This window comes from Lissotriton vulgaris, chromosome 2_1 (genome assembly GCF_964263255.1).
Source record: "Lissotriton vulgaris chromosome 2_1, aLisVul1.2, whole genome shotgun sequence".
Taxonomy (NCBI): Eukaryota; Metazoa; Chordata; class Amphibia; order Caudata; family Salamandridae; genus Lissotriton; species Lissotriton vulgaris.
Genome location: NC_141687.1, coordinates 81,737,413 through 81,756,519, shown reverse-complemented (window position 1 = coordinate 81,756,519; position 19,107 = coordinate 81,737,413). Strand labels below are relative to the sequence as shown.

The 19,107-nt window shown below is 44.0% G+C and overlaps 1 protein-coding gene across 1 annotated transcript in view; it reads left to right on the top strand.

Moving 5' to 3' along the window:
- Positions 1 to 19,107, top strand: part of SMARCAL1 (SNF2 related chromatin remodeling annealing helicase 1) — a 388,047-nt gene that overhangs the window by 50,009 nt on the left and 318,931 nt on the right. The gene's annotated exons all lie outside the window — the stretch shown is intronic.

Below are 19,107 nucleotides of genomic sequence, written 5' to 3'. Positions count from 1 at the left end.
CCTAAAAATCAAAAGAAAAGTTTGATTCGCTTTCTAAAAGTCAGTGTGTGAAACACAACAGGCCTGAAAGCACTCGTCTGTGAGGTCACTACCTCTTCCAGGCTCATCACAGGTGAGTAATGTTAAACACTGCCAACACTGCGAAAGGAAGAAAATAGAAAACCCCTTCCACTCCTAAATCAAAGAACACATTCCTGAATTTCCGATTAAGGAAATTTCACCCGAAAATCAAGACAAGAGCTACACTGCTAAGGAGCACCTGCCTTTTAACTGCAGTAAATTGAGCCTGAAATGTTGAGCTCTCAGGACCATTATATTAAATATGGCCTTACCAGGCACCTGTCAAAGATGATGAATGGATCACTGTATTTTTGGAACCCGTCAAAGTTAGATTAATAAGAGAAAGAGTGCAGAGTGTTTGATTACCCATGCTGGCTGAGACACCACTTACATGTAAAATACAGCAGCAGTGGTTCCACGCAGGCAGTGGTTCCAGGCAGCTTTGTGTCGGTCAGAATCTAAGAACGAAGCAAGATCGTTCTTAGGAGAGTCCAAGTCCACAAGGGAGGTGGGCAAGCGCATAGAAGGGAGCAGGGATGGGGTATGTGCATCTTACCAGCCTAAAAAAAAAACTTGCCATTTTGAATCGGAGAACAGGTGAATGAGACTGACAGGATACCAGTTCTCCGGATGGAGTTTTTTTTACTATTATTATTATTTGACATTTGCATGGTGCGTGGAGTGGCACGGTCTGATATCACAGCACTATGGGTTGTTCAGGGATAACTGGCACGTTTATGAGGTGGCCCCTTGCAAGCTGGTGGCTCTCTAGGATTGTGGGCATGCGTGAACGTCCAGTAGTGTGAGTAGTGCCACTTTACAGAACTACTTGAAAGATAAATAGCATGTTTGCTCTTGTGAAAATGATATGGTTTTGGCATTTTGCAAACACCTGAAGAGGTGGTGATACAATTCTATGACAGAGAAATGGTGCTCGCAATGGCAGTATTTGACAAGAGAAAGGCCTTCACTGTGAAAAGGGAGAGGTGGCTGCTCTCCCTCTCTCTCGAGATACCAAGCAGCTCAAAGTCTCTGTGAACACGTTGCTGCTAGAAAAAGAAAAGGCAGGCACTTCTTGGCCGAGGACGTAAAGAATAGAAGCGGAGGATTTTGATTTGAGGCAAAAACACTAGAGCAACAAGACAATGGAGCAGAGAACACCAATACTTCAACCAGGGGACATGATATCCCTTTCCAAGCAAGACATGCATCAACTGTGGGCCAGGGAACACACCACAACAGAATGGAAAAGAAGCAACTCTATAACACGCAATGCACTAATAATGAAATAGGGACGGGACAGAAGGAAGCAGACATCCAAACAGTGCTCAACACTCGAGTGGCTGTTGGTAGGAGGATGCAAGACCAGACTGGCCTCCCCTTCCCCCCCTCCCCTAACGGACCCTGCATAGTGTCACCAGGTCACTGGCAGGATAAGGAAAAGATTTAGACTATGACAGAGAACACACTGACAACAGGAACGTGGGTGTCCGTTTCGGGGACAGAGAGAGACAAAAAACGGAGGAAAAGGGCACACAACGAGACCGTTACAAGCTGGGTAGGTCAGGAAATACGTAAACACCAGCTCAAGGAATAAGCACACAGTCTTGGGCTCACAAAAAGCGCCAGTAATGAGTTGGGCCAGTGAATACACTGACACTGCCCCAGAGCAAGGAAACATGCTGGCACCAGGCTATAGAATACAGAGGCACCAGGCCACAGAATCCTACAGCGCCAAGAAATCATTAGTTGTGCAAATGCTGCACTACTCAAAAGTTGTATAATTACATAACAATGCACCATCTCCTATACTACCACAACCTTTCATAAGTGCAAATACATTCACTGAAGCACAGTCATCCCAGAATGAAAACTAAAACACACAATGCACCCTGGTTGACTCATGCATGAACTCACCTTGTAGCGCAGCGCCTGGTGGATGTCAGCAGCCAGCTGCCCCTTCCACCATTGCCCCTCCAACTCCATGGCATGGGAGAGGCGCAGCTCCGGGACACCCGTGCACCGCTCCGACCTGTGTTTTCAAGAAAGACAACGGAGAGTGAAAGGGGAGGGGGGGGCGGGAACGGGCACACGGGGAGGGGTCGGGAACGGGCACAAGGACAGGGGGGGGGGGCGGGAACGGCGGACAAAATACGTAAACTTACAAAGTGACACCCAAATACGAGCGGCCTTACCCCAAAAATGTATATGGTCATAATAACACACCACAATGAAAAACATAAGGTAAAATATACCGACACAAACAACGCAGACACCAGTGCCCGGAACACGACAACACACCAACTAACGTTTTCAACGTGCTGGCTTTGGAACGCAGTTTAACTACCAGGAACTATTGCAGATTTGGAAACAGTGCTTTCAGTGTTTCTCCCGAACTCTCGCCTCATATATGAAAGCAAAGCATGTATGGGCCATGGAGGGTCGGAGCGGCCCAACCGGAATTCACACAAGAAAACACCAGGACCCGGTGAAAGTGTGGTGTGTGGCAGCGCAACACCTTCACCATCTGCCACATTCACAGCAGATTTGGCGCTACCAAAAGAAACGTTCCCTCTGAGTTTGTACAGCCTCTGAACCCACAACTGCAGGGCTGTGTGGTGCGCACCAGACATCGGAGCATATTTTTTTGTATCCATCCATCGACCTGGACGGATGGACAAAGATAGTGGGCACCCAGCAACCAAGGTGCGGTGCCCAGGAGCTGTGTTCTGGTGACCGTTGCCTGCGACAGACACAGAAACTACACCGAGACGTGCCCAGCGGAACTCATGATGGGAGGTCCCGCACTAGAGGGGTCTTGGGAGCAGAGCTCAATCCCAGTGAAATGATCTAGGGAGCGACCGACCCAGCCCGACGCCTCTTCCTGTGGCTGGACAGAGAGCTGATTGATCAGAGAGACAAGAGAGCGTGTGAGTGCGCCTTGCCTGGGCTGTTGACTGCTCACCGGTGGAAACCGCCCAGCTCGCCTCAGGCTCCCATCCACAGTTGTTCCTCTGCCGGCTAGCCCCTGCAAAAGCATCACCAACCCTGAAAGTGGTGCAACAGTGGAAGCCGGGCAGCATCTCCTACGGAGCTTTGTATGCCAAACCCCTGACCGCGATTTTGGCCCGCCCACATCGGTGCAGCCTCGCTGCCCGTATCGGGCGCAGTGCTGGCTGGCGGGAAAGACACGGAAGGGGGGGGGGGGGATTACCTTCAGAGAATCAAAGCAGGCAATAACTCGACCATTGTCCACATGGCAACTCCTTGACGGATGGGCAAACTTGCATTCTGCATCGGATCGAGAACAAGTACCTCTCTGGAATTCTCGACAGACCTCCAGTGTCAGCCATTTTGTATCACGGACCAGGGAGACGTTAACAGCCATATTAAAAATGAATTTATAAAGCAAGCAATCACACCCTTTCAAAGGCCAGTGTTACTGCTTTTAATGCGGGGTTACAGCGTGAATCCGAGTTAAAAGTAAGGGAAACAACTAAAGTGTTGCTTTGATAAATTTCAATGGGTAAGCACTTAGTTTTTCATATAATAAGATTGTATTAATTAAAACAATAATTAAACGTTGAGCCAATCACAAAATATAATTCTTATAACTGCAAATCAAATTAGAGGCCAGCTCTTAAAAGTGCAATTGTTGAACTTCAGATCGAAGAGTTGTCTGCGTACCACTGCCGAAGAAGTTACTGGAAAATTAGCTGGCAGGCTTTCAAAAACATTCTGTGCTCTCCAGATAATGGTTTCATTTATTCTTGCGTAAAAAAGCAGAAGTCGTTGGCAAAGAGAGCTTCAGGATTTTCCAATGGACGTTTTGCGCAGCAAGAAACTTTTTTTTCTTTGTATTTCCGAATAATTCTAATCACACCGTTCACGGAGCAGGAAGGCAGGTGCCGGCAATGCCGGACCAGATTCAGGGGCGTTCCCGGCTTTTGGCTGACGTAGCGTTACGTAGCCAAAAGCCAAAAATTCTCGGGAACGCCCCCGAATCTGGTCCGGCATTGACGGACAGGCCCGTCTTCCAATGGCTAGCCTCCATTTATGGAGCTAGCCAATGAAAGACGGGGGCCCTTCCTGTCTCCCGTACAATTCTCATTAGGTTTTCGCCTGCGCGAAAAAGCTGCGCAGAGCGCAGCTTTCGCCAGGCAAAACCTAAAAACGTGACATAAAGCAATCCATAACAGCAAAGGTATTAGGTTTGGGTGATGGGTGGGTCAAACATCTAATAAGTGTCCAACGTAGTCTTAACAATCTGCCAATAAATTCTCTTGGGGGAATCACTCCTTAAGAGCCACTATTTGGTACTAGAATGATAATCGAGGATCTCGATTGTCAGACTTCAGTGGTAAAACAGATCCCTTTGATGTCAAAGATCGTTTGGCTGTCTTACAGGACGAATGAAACTAGAAGAAGTCTGAGTAACACAACACAAAAGCCAACAGCCACTGAAGAGGAAAAGATAGCGGTAAAGAAGGAATTTGGGCCTTCTTACAGAAAAACAGTACCTGTCTTAGCAATCCAAGGAACAAGATCAGTAGTACTACCGCCCCTTGCTGGTAAAAAGGAGAACAGAGTCGTGTCCATCGACCTGGTAAAACCACAACATGTGGCCAATAATAAGTAGTAGGCCAAATGGACTCCCAAGATGTAGCAGACAGCCAAATCTTGCTACAATCCAAGAGGTTCAAACTGAAAGACTTATCACCTTTGATAAACCTGCAGTAAGAAAAGAAGGACTTTGCAACAAAGCAATGGAACTCGCGCCGCTTGAGACCCAAATATCTGTTCGACCAGAAACACCAGTCTACAATGATGTAGCACCTGGATACACTAACATGACAAAGGAGAAATCAGTTCCAACGATTTCAACAAACCCTGTGCCATTCAAACAATTGTCGGAAGTTTACTGTATGGGCTATATGGCAAATATTAGTCGAGGATCGGGAATGAAGGTGCTGAGCTGGAATGTGAATGGTTTAGGTGACAAGATCAAGAGAGGGATGGTTAGCCTGCTGATTAGAAGACATTCCCCCGACGTGGTCTTGCTGCAGGAGACACACCTGGTGGGCAATAGATGCATGGCCCTCCATAAAGGGGGATACAAGTTTGTGGCACACGCTAGGTTTACCACCGGTTCTAGAGGGGTCGGGATCTTGGTCAAGGACTCCTTTCCCCTGTCGGTCCAGGCTACATAGCTGGGTCAAAGAGGCAGGTATGTGGGAGTATCAGGGCTGGTGGAGGGTAAGACGGTCACCTTCCTATCTATATATGTGCCACCGGGCCATAAGGCTGATACCTTTCGAGATCTGAGCTCTATCTTTCTTACGTTGCCCCTTGGTGGCTTGGTTCTGGGGGGCGACTTTAATGCCGTACTAGATGGAGAGATGGACCGTAGCCCACCTCGGGTGCATAGGCAATCGCAGCGCTGGCTTTCGGAGTTCTTGGAGATGCTAGGGTTGATCGATAGCTGGCGGGTCCGCAACCCAACGCTGACACATTTCACTCATGTATCAGCAGCACACAGTAGCCTGTCCCGGTTGGACTATGTCTTGCTGCCGGCGGCAATGGCTCAATGATCCAAGATGTGAGGTACCTTGGCAGAGGTATATCTGACCACTCTCCACTGTGGTTACAGCTTACTCTCGGTCGTCCGGCGGTTGGGCGGGTAGCTCCTATCAGCGCCTGGCAGTTAAAGGACCCGGCTTTTAGGAGAGAGGTACTTCGGATGTTGGACTGTTACTTCCTAGAAAATGTGGGGACCGTTTCCTCAGCGCAGTCCCTCTGGGAAGCGTATAAAACAGTAGCGAGAGGTGAGGTCCTCTCTTGTGGCAGGGAAAAAGAAGAAAAATCAGGCTGAAGTAGCTCAGAAGGAGGCAGAGGTCATACGCTTGGAGGAGAGAGTTGCTAGATCATGTGCGCCTGCGGAGCTTCACTTACTGAGACTCCGACAGGAGAAATACAAAGGCCTTGTGAGGGATAGAGCGATTTATACAAAATAATGCTCTACAAAGCCGCATATATGAGCATGGCAACAGAGCCGGTAAATTGATCGCGTGGCTCGAGCACGGGGGGCGGGCATCTAGGCTGGTGCCTGAATTAGAAGTATTGGACTCTCACAGAACTACGAATCCGCAGGCGGTGGCTGACTCATTTTCAGAGTACTATAAGAAAGTCTATACTGCTGGTAATGAGTTTACCGAGGCTGGAAATAGCGAAATGATCAGGGACATTGTCATGCCGGGATTATCGGAGGAAGATAGGAACTACTTAGACTCCCCCTTCTCTGATGATGAAGTGGCGCAGGCTAGAAGACAGATAAAATCCGGTAAGGCGACTTGTCCCAATTGGATACCGATCGAGCTGTACAAATTAAACGCCAACAGACTCGCCCCGCATATCCGGGACATGTTTCTGGAGAGTAGGGAGGGGGGTCAGCTTCCATATGACCAGCGGGTGGCTAACATAGTAGTCATACATAAAGTGGGTAAGCCCAAGACGCAATGCTCCTCCTATAGACCTATTTCGCTCCTTAATGCGGAGCCCAGTCCTAGCGAAATTACTGGCCACTCGGCTGGTCAAGATGATAACGAATCTGATCCATCCGGACCAGTCAGGCTTCATGCCGCGTCGCAACACAGCGCTGAATTTGCGGCGGTTGCACAGAGTCCTTGAGGGCTCGTCGAGGATACATGAACCGACTGTCTTGGTGTCCCTCGACGACACAATGGCGTTTGATAGGGTGGAATGGAAATACCTGTTCGCTGTGTTGGCGAAGCTGGGCTTTGGAGGGGGCTTCATTGGGTGTGTGCGGTTGCTGTATGCGAACCCCCTGGCTAGGGTAGTTGTCAATAATTGTAAATCCAAGGGCTTTCTGTTGGAAAGGGTCACGAGGCAGGGATGCCCGTTGTCCCCATTGCTCTTTGCGCTTGCAATGGAGCTACTAGCGGCTTGAGTTAGATGGGATAGATCGATACGGGGCTTAAGATGGCAGCCTGACTGGGAAGATAACATTTTGCTATATGTGGATGACATTTTGCTTTACCTCACCAATCCCAGGGAGTCCCTGAGTAATTTTCTTGATGTGCTTGCCATTTTTGGTAGATACTCTGGATTGGCGATAAATTGCTCAAAGTTTGTGCTCTTTACCCTCGTGGGCGACCCGCGGGTGCTCCCGCAATCGTGCCCAATTCAGATTGAGACGGTAGGATTCAAGTATTTGGGCATCTATATCACGCTTGATTCACAATTGCAATACGCTAATAATCTGGCCTTGGATAGTTGTAGGAAAGATATGGAGCGTTGGAAAGCTCTCCCGCTGTCTATGATAGGAAGAGCCGCTCTCTTCGAGATGATGGCTTTGCACCTGTTTTTGTATGCACTACAGAATGCGATAGTCCCGGTACCTGCCTCCTATTTTCGGGAGGTTGAGACCCTCCAGAGACGGCTTCTGTCGGACGGTACACCCCGTATAGCGTTTGTCAATTTAACGCTTCCATGGTACGGCGGTGGGATTGGACTTCCGGATTTAAGGAAGTACTATTGGGCTTCGCAACTGGTTGCTGTGAACCACATTGTCTACGGACCCCCGGGTGATCCGGGTTATGAAATGGACCGGGGACTGGTTCCGGGTGGAAAAATAGACAGAGCTCTATACTCTAGACCGGAGAGGTTTGCATTGTTTGGCCCAACCGCACATGCGGTACATGTGTGGCACGCGGCTAATCGTTATCTAAGCTGGGAGGGCAGATTGACGTTGGCCACTCCCCTGTTAAATTCAGAGAAATTAGGTAACTTATTGAAAACTAAAGGGTTTGATAAATGGGACATTATCGGAATCTCCCAGATAAAGGATGCTTGGGAAAAGGACGCGGTACAAACATTCGACTCACTCCAAAAATTGTATAGTCTACACGACAATGAACACTATAGATATTGGCAGGTGAGACATGCCCTCATTGCCCACGTGCCTAGAGGCATGGTGCTCCAGGAGGCGTCACCTCTGGAGGACCGGGTGCTAGATGGACACATCCCCGAGAAAACTATTTCCCTGATATATAGGAAACTGGTTAATAACATGGAGAGCCCGCTGGGGCTTATAAGAGCCCAGTGGAGTGCTGATGGGTTGGAATTAGATGACGAAGAGTGGGTGGAGGCAGCTTCCTCCCCGAAGGTAGTGGCGATTCAGATGAGGCTCCGACTTGTGCAACTGAAGATATTGCATAGATCCTATATCACCGGCCCTCGGTTGGTGCTATTGGGACAAGGGTGGAGCGGAGAGTGTAGAAGAGTGTGGAGAGCCTGGCACCTTAATGCATATACTTTAGCACTGTGAGGTGATACAGAAATTCTGGGCGAAGATCCATGATGAACTAAAGGAAGTTCTGGGTGTAGAGATACGACCAGAAGCCCGAAGGTGTCTGTTGAACATGTGGGAGCCCACAGATCTAAACGTGTACCAGAAGCAATGGGTGACGCTGGCGAATATGGTGGCTAAACGAAATGTTGCGCAGCTCTGGAGAGCCAGTCAGCCGCCCGAGTTTCCAAGTGGGCGCAAGACCTTGACTGGTGTATGTTTAGAGAGAAATCGGTGTACATGGCCAGAGGTTGCCCGAAGAAATGGGGGAATAGCCACCGAGGTGAGATCTGTGAACCACCGATGCCACTGCTGGAATTGGAAGGGCAAGAATCACCAAGATCCTAGTATTAAACATTGTTGCATGTGATCCTATATCTGTCCATGAGAACCCATGTGATGCAGAATGTATAATTTCACCTCATGCCTTGGTTGTTTATTTGATGCTATTTTTTGTAAATATTTCCTTTGTTATTCTTTAATAAAAAAGAGTTAAAAAAAAAAGATTAGTGAATTCTAAGAGAATACAGAGAGGATGTAGATTGTAGGAGTAATGTATGTTGTCATCATTTAGACTCTAGAGCAAAAAAGTCCCGAAGCAAACTACGCTGAGAAGAAGATTGGAGCAGGAAGCTGGTAGCCGTTGGCAGTCTCTTCCATCTTTTTGTTATTTTATCCAATCCCCATACCCCCTCTAGAGGAGACATTGTATGCAACTTTTCTATAGTGGTGCGCTGGGGTTTCCCAGAGGGGGCATCGGGAATAGGCATCTCTGTTCCTGCGCAAGTACCAGTAAAGTGACTCTGACACCCTGCGGACAAGCTCGGCCAGTGGGGACTAGTGCATCACCAGTGGCTGTTACACCCGGCAGCAGCTCAACATCTCTTCTGTGAATGGGGAGAACCTTGGCTCGATCTGTTTGTTACCACCGAGAACAGGCAATGTTAGCTGCTCGTTGGAGTTTCCGCCTTGAGTGGAACTCTGTACTCCTTCATGCATTTGCGCCGATATCTCTCCTACCTCAAGTTCTCAAGAAGATCAGGACGGCCTGGGCCCAAGTCATCCTAGTGGTTTCAGATTGGGCAGTATAGTATCCAGAACTCCTGTTCTTGAGATTGAGTGTCGACGGCTGACCACAGTCACAATTCCTCCGGTCGTGGTTGATGTCATCTTGGCAGCCAGATATCCTTCGACTAAATGTGTATACACCTGTCGTTGGGACACACCTGTAGTTGATGGGGTGCTTGACTGATAAATTTTCTCCAGGCAAAGTTGTCTGACAATTTGATATTTGCTCTGGGCATGGTTTGGAGGTACTTTTTGGCTATTTTGACGTTACTCTATTATCCCTGATTGCTTAAGTTACCTGTTGTTATGCGCTTTTTGAAAGGCTTACTACATTTGTTTCCTCCCTAACTCATTCCACAGTGGGATCTTAACTTAGTTGTTGCATTTCTGATATGTACTCCCTTGAAGCTGCTTTACAGCTGCTCCTCACCCTCAAAACAGTGTTCCTTGTCGTTATAACATTGGTGTGGCATGTCAGTGAGCTACAAGGTCACTGACATGCCACACCTTGTGGGCACTGGCTTCTATCTTGTCCAAAGTATAACTCCGTTTCATGTTGGTCAGAACTTCACCATTCCAGTGTTCTTTGCTCAGCCTCACTCGTATAAAAAGGGGGAGAGTCTCTATTGCTTGCATCCCAAGGGAGTGCTGAGCTTTTACCTAGAGTGTACCAAAGAACACCAAGTGGATGATCATTTTTTGTGGCGTTCTCTGGAGCCAAAAAAGCAAGGCTTTGCTGAAGAGAACCATCTCCTGCTGGATCTGCTCGCATTAAGACCTGCTACGCATTGGCTATAAAAGCAGCCTCTAGAAAGGCTGCATGCTCATTCTACCAGGACTAAAGCTGTTACCACTGTGTTGGCACGCGGAATCCCCTTCCTGGAAAATTGAGAGACTGCTACGTGGATGTTCCTTGTATGTTCACGAAGCTCTATTGTCTGGATAGTTGGGTCCGCCGAAAGGGGCATTTTGCCTGCTTAGTCCTGCATGGCTTTGAATGTTTGTCCAGCCACAGACGCTCCTGCAATAGGTACTGCTTTGGTATCTAGTCAAAAGGTGTCCGTCAGAAGAACTAGTTACTTACCTTCATTAGTATTCTTTCTGGTAGAGACTCTTTATAGCCCCGGATTCTACACCGACCTTCCCATCCTCCCCATTCTGTAATTGGACTCTAATCATTAATAAGATCCCTAGTCTAGGAATCTGCACACTGGTCACACCAATTTGCTTTTGGGGGTTTGTGTCTGGGGCACAGACTCTTGAAAGCAACTGATGTCAGTGTGCTGAAGTGGTGCTTATATAGGCTCCGTCAGTCATTTCCAGAGTGGAACGGCATCAATGCGGAGCAGCACGACGTCGTCTACCGGCACACAGAGGTACTGCTGAAAAGTTTCTGGACCCAGTCTGGCACCTGAGTAATATTCAAACGGTGAGTAATTGCAGCTAAATAGAGTCTCTAACAGAAAGGGCTACCAAAGGTACGTAGGTAGAAGGCTTCTTTGAGCGACACGTGAAAGTAAGGTTACTGCAGGAGGAAAAAGCATTAAGGAGAGAGTCTGCAACAGAGTAGGATTTTTTATATTGTGTAAAGCGCGCAAACACAGAGGACGAGTTACAGGAGAATGAAAGAGAAGAAAGTAAGTTTATTGGGGAGTACATGAGGTAGAGATGGAGGAGAGCGGTTCTGGTTAACAAGGTTGGCTTGAAGGAGGAGTAGGCATATCTGGGGACCAGTTAAGTAAATTAATGTTGGGATAGATGCTATGCAAAGTGATTCTGCAAGTGTAATTAGACTAGCTATTGTATTACTTCATCCTCTGTTGAGGAGCTGGGAAAGGTGTCTGTATGACCGGCCTTCTCACGGGTGGAAGAGAAGGGAAAAGGGGCACAGATTGTAGATAAGTTGAAGGTGATGGAAAGTGGGGCAGGAGAGGAGATAATAGGAGTGCTAGTGGAGATGTTGGCCAGTTTTCACCTTGCAAGGGCTTCTTTTTAATCACTAATCATACTTGTGTGGGGATGAAAGTAACTCTAGCAGCATAGCTTCCTCAGCTTTAAGACATGTGTGGTGCCTTGAGGTCGACTTGAAGGAAGGTTGCAATAACAATGGACTCTTAGCATGGTATAGACGCTTCCAGCTTTCTCTTCTTTCCAGGTTCCGTTTCTGTTACATGGCATGGGTGTGGAAGAGGTGGAATCATCATATGCCCTGGGACATCCACCCACCTATTATCCACTCATGTCCTGCACGTTGCCACCACTTATATTCAGCCCTCTTCACACGGCAAGTCTTTCTTGCCACCTTGATCCTTTTTGTTCTGTACTGCCCAGGATCTTCATGAACCACAGAAGGTTGGGGATTTCACCCATTGTTGTTGTGAATTGTTTCTGTTTAACCATTCCTGATTCAGTCAGTCATCAGCCGCCAACCCCCCTGCTTTGTTCTGAAGCGTTTTATAAAAATTACAGGTGGTTGCGGGGGAAGAAAATAAATGTTACCACTTTCACCAGCCATTATCTCAGGTTTATATCTAGGTTTATAACTTGGTCTGAAAGCAGGGATATTTTTAAACTTGTCCACTATTTGAATTTGAATTTGAATGTGTTTATTGCACAGTTAATAAAAAAAAAACTCACAATATTACACAAAGATAAAAAGTCTTTTGACTGTATAAAACTTTTCCAGATAAAAAGATATTGCACATTAGTAAAATCTCAAGGAGTCTATAATCAAAAACTTGTCCACTATGTGGTGTGATTTCAATAAACTGTCCATGCTGCGCAGCCACAATGCAGTGTCCATTGGAGGTTCTCCACAATGGCTGACAAAAATTCACATAGAAATTGACAGACCATTGACATTACTGTATGACCTTTGATCTGCTGTCATACCAGATAAGCTTTGCACTCTTTAGTTTGCCAAAAGTTTAGTTATTGCCGAAAGAATCATCCTTTGTTACTGTAAAAGTTCAAAGCTGCCCTTCACATATGATTTAGTTGCTAACTTGAACACACAACAGAATCTGGAAAAATTCACCTGTGGGCTGAGAAATGCTGATCTCGCTTTCACTTCCATGATTCCAGGTATTTGAAATGCTTAACCCTTTCTATGAGTTATAGTCACTCTTTGGTGGTAAGAATCTCTTTTATAAGTTAATACTGGTCACTCTTATGTTTGAATTTATTCCACACTCCTTATACAATATAGTACTTTTATTTAACCATATTTATCAATAGTTTCTTGAAGTTGCTTTGTATTTGCATTCTTTTTGTTCCATTTCTTCTTTAATTATTTATTACACTGGTTCATGGAACATTGGAAAATGGGCTAATTTTACAAAATCTATCCTAAAGTTGGTTTAGTTTAGGTTAACAAAGTCTGATACTCGCATAAAAATCGTCATTCAGAAAGAGGCAATAAAAATCAACTTGTGTTTCTTGTAAGACACTTTGATCAGGGGTGTTAGTTTCTATGCACACAGACATCCACAGCCCCCCCACATACTCACCTACTCCAGTCCACACAGCCATCTCCATGTACGCACAGTCCGTCCCCGTATCCACCTCCGCATATACACTTGTACCCTGCTATAAAGCGCTGTTACCCTTGGATCAGAGTCTTGCTTGCACTAGATCAACCTGTAAAGCAAATTTATAAAGAAGAGCACCTTCCACCAGGAGCGGGCTGAATGCTCGCCTCTGCGCGCCTTCCACTTTCTTCTACATGGGCTCCATTCTCAAAACTATGGAATACCTTAGAAATCGGCTCACTGTAGTTGTTAGGGTAGGAGCTCATTCATATGTTCCCTTTTAAGTGTCTAAGGGTAAATGTGTATTCTAGAGGTTGAAGTGTGCATTACCACATTGCCTGGCAGTCAGTGAACTACAGAGTTTAGAGGCCTATTTATTAAACTTAAGTTTGGAAAATGTTTGTGAAGTATTAGCTAAGAATATTCCATGATGGTCGAGAGGCGAATGCATTGTTGCTCATAGTGCTTCCAGCGGTAAGTTGTAGCACCTGAAATTCCTGCAGTGAACAATGGAGAAACAGTGCAATGTCCCGACCAGTGGTCTTTCTCTTCCTAGGTACTATGCAAGAACAATTAAAAAAAAAAAAATCTTTAAAAAATGGTAATAAAGATGCAATAAATGCAAACAAACGATGGATTTAGGCCCAGATCTCTGTACTGGGGTGAATGTATGACATTGTTCTGCATTCTGTCCATCAACTGTTGTTTTTGATTTAATATAAAGCATCACTAAAAATTGTGATTGGAAAGAGATTTTATAATGTTAAAGCAGTTGTTCTTACAGAAGGAGGTCTAAAAATGTTGTAGCTCAAGTACAAAGGTAGAGTCAGAGAAAATACTGTTTCACGTCCTCCAAAACACAATACTCGAACACAAAAAATGTGGTGGTAATGTTTGTTATGTCCTCGTCGGGCATAAACCTGTACTTTTTTGATGTCTGTAAAGCTCTACTTAGGCTAACACCCAAAAAATACCAAACCTAGATATGCCTAAGTAAGGCATAATGAACATAACCATTGAATCTTTTCTGTTAACTGAAAATGGTGCATTCATCAAGCTACCTTCAGCTGAGCTGAGAATCCTTCACTCTGGTGCTTCCTTCCAAGCGTTTTGTGTGGGAAGCAATTGGGATATGGAATGCTTTGAAGAATGAGATTGCTTGGTATTCTTGACCACAAGGACATTCCTAAAATGTAGGGCCTGATGATGTAATAGGGAGTATAGTCCAAGTTCTGTGCGATGTGCACCTTCATTTTATCTATGTTTCTCGTTACAGATGATCTTTTGAATGCTCTTGCAAGCCCTCACCATGCTTTAAAGATGCTTTACTAGTGGCACCAGAGTAGGGAATGTTCAGATAAATACAATAAGCTCTGTGTGAGCCAGGATGTCTAGATCTGATTTTACACTAAAAATATAAATTTCCCTTTTGATCTTGTTTACTACTCTTACAAAGAAATTGTGTACATATTACAGTGAACCAAAGAAAAAGAGCATAAATGTCCCCATATATAGCAACACGTGATCTAGAAAAATTATATCTTTTACAGTAATTCTTTCAACAATGACTAAAAATAGTCAAATAGATTTTATGTACTTCCCAGTACATATCACAGTATTAAAAACATTAAAACATAATTTGTATTAAAACAAATGACTGTGTCCTCTTGTCGACGCGTTTCGGTGTGTCATGTAGGTAAAACCCCTTCTTCAGGACCCACAATATATAATCACAAAGTGCTTAATGTTTTCAAACCAACAAATCTAAAAATAAAAGATACATACAGTTAGATGACGAATGTGTGCTCAGATTACATTTTAATTTACTTTGGTCCATTGTATTACATTATAATGTGACGCCTCACTAATACTAAATGGAGCAATTGTAGGATTGCAGATCTAAGCATTATTTTATGCCTATTTTTAAACCTTCTAAGGCAAATATATTTCTTTTGTCAGTAAAGTTATCGCACATGTGACACTTCACTAGTACTAAATAGTGCGCTTGCTTGCAAATCAAAGCATTATTTTATGCCTATTGTTCAACCTTCTAAGGCGCATATATTTCTCTTGTCAATAAAGTTATCGCCCATAGTTATGGATTATTATTCTCTAGCGATAACCAACCATTATATAGGTCCCCACAAACTCTATAGCTTATCCTTATTCGGGATTCGGTAGGGAGTACGTTGTGAAATTATCGTACTATTTCTAAAGCCCCACTGTGCGTAACTTCATCGAGTCATCAAATCTAGGGAAATTTATAATTTGAGTAGTTTTAGGTTAGCTCAAATGCAAAGAGTAAAGATAGTTACATAATTTTGTCGTGATATACTTACAATTAATATATAACTTCCTTTTCTTATATTCTTTAAAGGAATGGTGGATTTATGGACATTGCTCCCCCCTATTGAGTCAAAGAGTATATGGTATCAATAGATGTTCCGAAATTTCATCTAGGCCTTAATGTTTAGTGTAAAATTTAAATTAATTCACTCACCCGTAAAAGGCCGATATTTTTATTAATTTTGTAAGTTGTTGCCTTTTCCTAATAGGAAGACGGTGCTGGCGAATAATGGGATCCAGTTTTCCTTGCCCTATTTGATCAATAGAGTTTGAGTAAGTGCATTCAATTCGCATTTAGACCTATTCATTAGTATAAGGTTTGCATCAAATAACTCACCCTTGAAAGGCCTGTATTCTCACAGTATTTCAGGGGCCGGGTACTTACGGCGCAGGTTGGCCTTCTACCGCCCAGCCCGCTCACTGCGGTCCGAATCTCTTTTTACTGCTGTGGTTCCGCGTGTGAGGAAGGCCCGCACTGGGGGCCGTTCTTTCAGCTTCAAGGCACCCCAGTTGTGGAATTCTCTACCACTGGCGCTACGCAGCACCCCTAATCTGTTTCAGTTTAGGAAGAGCCTGAAGACTTGGCTTTTTAATTTCTAGTTTCTTTTGGTGGGTCTTTCTCTCTTTCTTGTATCTGTTTTTCTTGTTATGTTATTACACACTGAGCCGTCCGTGGAAAGCGCCGGGACACTGCGCTATATAAACTTATTTTAACATAACATTTCTTTTAAACCATAACCTTTTTGTTGAATACCGGTGCAATGTTCCACCTTTGAAAATACTACTGCCTTTTTTTCAATTAGGTCTGAGGTAGATTCCTAGAATTAAAGCCAAAGAGAACAAAGAGGGTGATTTTGATTACTAGATTAATTCCTTTTTAGTCTCCTCATTATACTTCTAGCTTTTTAATAGTGGTTCCCCACCTACTTAGACCCTATTTCTATAGATACTGTAGAAAAGGGTTAAAGCACCCTCATCATTCAATTTATTATATTTGCCAATCACAAATTATACTCTGTTTCAAACAGATTAAACTAGAATAAAATGTTTCATACATGTGTTAAATTGGTCAAATCATGTTACAGTTGTTTTTACAGACGCCCTTATTTATTTCTTCTTTAGCAGGCCTTATTGTCATTTATTCTATCACATCGGACCCCACCAAAGGTCTGTGCGCTCATTAATGTTTTATTTATGGAGCATTGCTTTAGCATTCAATCCCCCTTTCCTGTGTAAAAGGGAATACGCTTACAACCTTCATACATTCAATCACCATACAACCACTAGGGAGCTGTTAGGTCTCCTTACCGTATTAGATGCCTCGTGTCTCTGCTGACGGGATTCTTGTTTGATGAGCGAAAAAACTGCACCGCTGTATTGCTCCCGTTTAAATGCTATGCATGTGCGTCAATATACGCGTTAACGGTCCGTGCCTCCATTTTTGTAGTTTTAGGTCAATAACAAGTTGAGTGTGCTAATCCTTTGAATCACTACCCAAAATTTATTGAGCCCATATCGTTCCGCGTTTAAACATGCTGTTTTCAGTATCCTGACAACTTATTCTAATATTTAACTCTTGCCACAAGCTATTTCCAATAGTTAGCTTATTACCGTTTGTTCTAGTTATGCCCCTCTCACATTATGACCACATTTATAACATATAACATTTGATCTATAATTACGTTTGGCCTTTTTGGTAACTTAAATTAATATCAGGTCGTATCTATCAATCATTTAAAATCGCTAAAATTATTAAGCCTACTGTTTTTAATATCCTTGCCACTAAATCTAATATGTAGTTGTTATTGCCACAAGCTGATATCAGCGTTTACCAATTATTTAAGTTATCTCCCTCTCAAACTTGGGCCACATCCAAAATGTACGGTACGGTACTCCAAATTAAAACAAACTGGCCAAATTACTATCTGCGGTTTTCAGTTATTTGTTTGTATGTTTACAAGATTAAATAACACTAAACCTATAATTATGGATATAACTCTACCTCAATACACATGTTTACAGTTCGTATTACTATGTGACATATAATTTGGTCAAATTCCTAATGTTATTTGGCCACTGTAGACAGCATGGCTGATTCATTATGATATTATGTGTACATCTAGTTATTCTAGCACTAGACCCATACTATGGATATATCTCTACCTCAATTAGCATATTTACAGTTCCTATTGCTCTGTGACATATACTTTATTCAAATCCCTAATATTATTTGGCCCCTATGGACAACTTGACTGGTTTGTTTTGATATTACGTGTGCCTCTAGACATTCTAGATATAGATCTCATTGCTCACAATTTATTTCTAATTTTTATTTGGGAATATACTGATACACAGAATATACCAAATCAGGTATAGACCTCCGATTGATTATTTTATGGGTACTCCTATCTCTGTGTCCATTGTCAGTGTTCTTATCTAATGAGTCTTTCCCACTCCTCTCTATTATTCAATTCCTGATGGTACATTTTAAAATTTAACATAAAGAACTGTTCTCTTTGTTTCCTTTTCTTGTCAATGTCTCCTCCCCGTGCTGATGCTTTAATTTTTTCCAAGATAACTCACTTGAGGTCTTCTTCCTTGCGATTCATCTCAGACCAATGATCTACAAGTGGGGTATTTTTCGTATTGTTTCAAAGCTGATCTGTGCTCAGTTAAACGGAGTCGCATTAATCTACTTGTTTCACCTACGTATCCCTTTTTGCAGGGCCAAATAATTAGGTACACAACATTGCTCGTTCTACAATTCACCATGTCATTTCATTCAATGTGAAATGCCATTAAGTACCACTTGCTGTTCTTTCATTATCGTTTTACAGTGTGTACAGGCACTACATGGGAAATTCCCTTTCAGTTTTGTACAGGGCCAGACTGGGAACCAAAACCGGCTCTGGCAAAGTGATCGATCGGCCCCCCTCCTCCCTGGGGGGTTGTGGGTGCTGCAGAACTCTTTGCCAGGGCCGGTTTTCGGCCGATTTTGTTACAGGGCCGATTTTGCAGCTATGCTGCAAAAACGGCCCTGTAACAAAAACGGCCCCCAGGGGCCCCAAACCGGCCCCCCACCTCTGCAGCGCACCAGGGGGGTTTTTGTACCATCCTGAATATTTGTTTGATGGCTGGTCTTGGGTTCCCTATACGTTTTCACTACATGGTTGCGAATGTTTTTATTTCTTCTGTAAGAGAATGTTGGCTTACCCAAAGTCACAGTTCCTGGTTGGTTCAAGAGAAACAAATTCTTATTGATCGAATTTTTCAATTTGTAGCTCATCCCATTAAAATTTGTAATCCTAACAATTCTCTGTTCTACATTATAAGGCTTCTCGTTTATCTCAAAGAGACTTTCACGATTCTAATAGTTTGCTAGCTTGTAGGCTTTTATTAGCCTCTTAGGATATCCTTGTTGTAGTAACTTCTGTTGTCAAGTCAATGCATGGAATTCGAAGTCTTTTCTGTCACTACAATTACGGCTAATGCGTAAAAACTGGCTAAAAGGAATACCATCTTTCTGGCATTTTGGATGGTAGCTGGTATGGTGTAATAAAGTATTCCTATCTCATGGTTTTGTGTATAGTTCAACGGACAGTTTATCCTCTTTGACTTTTATTGTTATATCTAAAAAATCAACAGAATCCTGGCTTCTACTCGCGGTGAATTTAAGATTGACATCCCCGCAATTCAGCCATTTCAAAAAGGATACCAACTCCATTTCATCTCCCT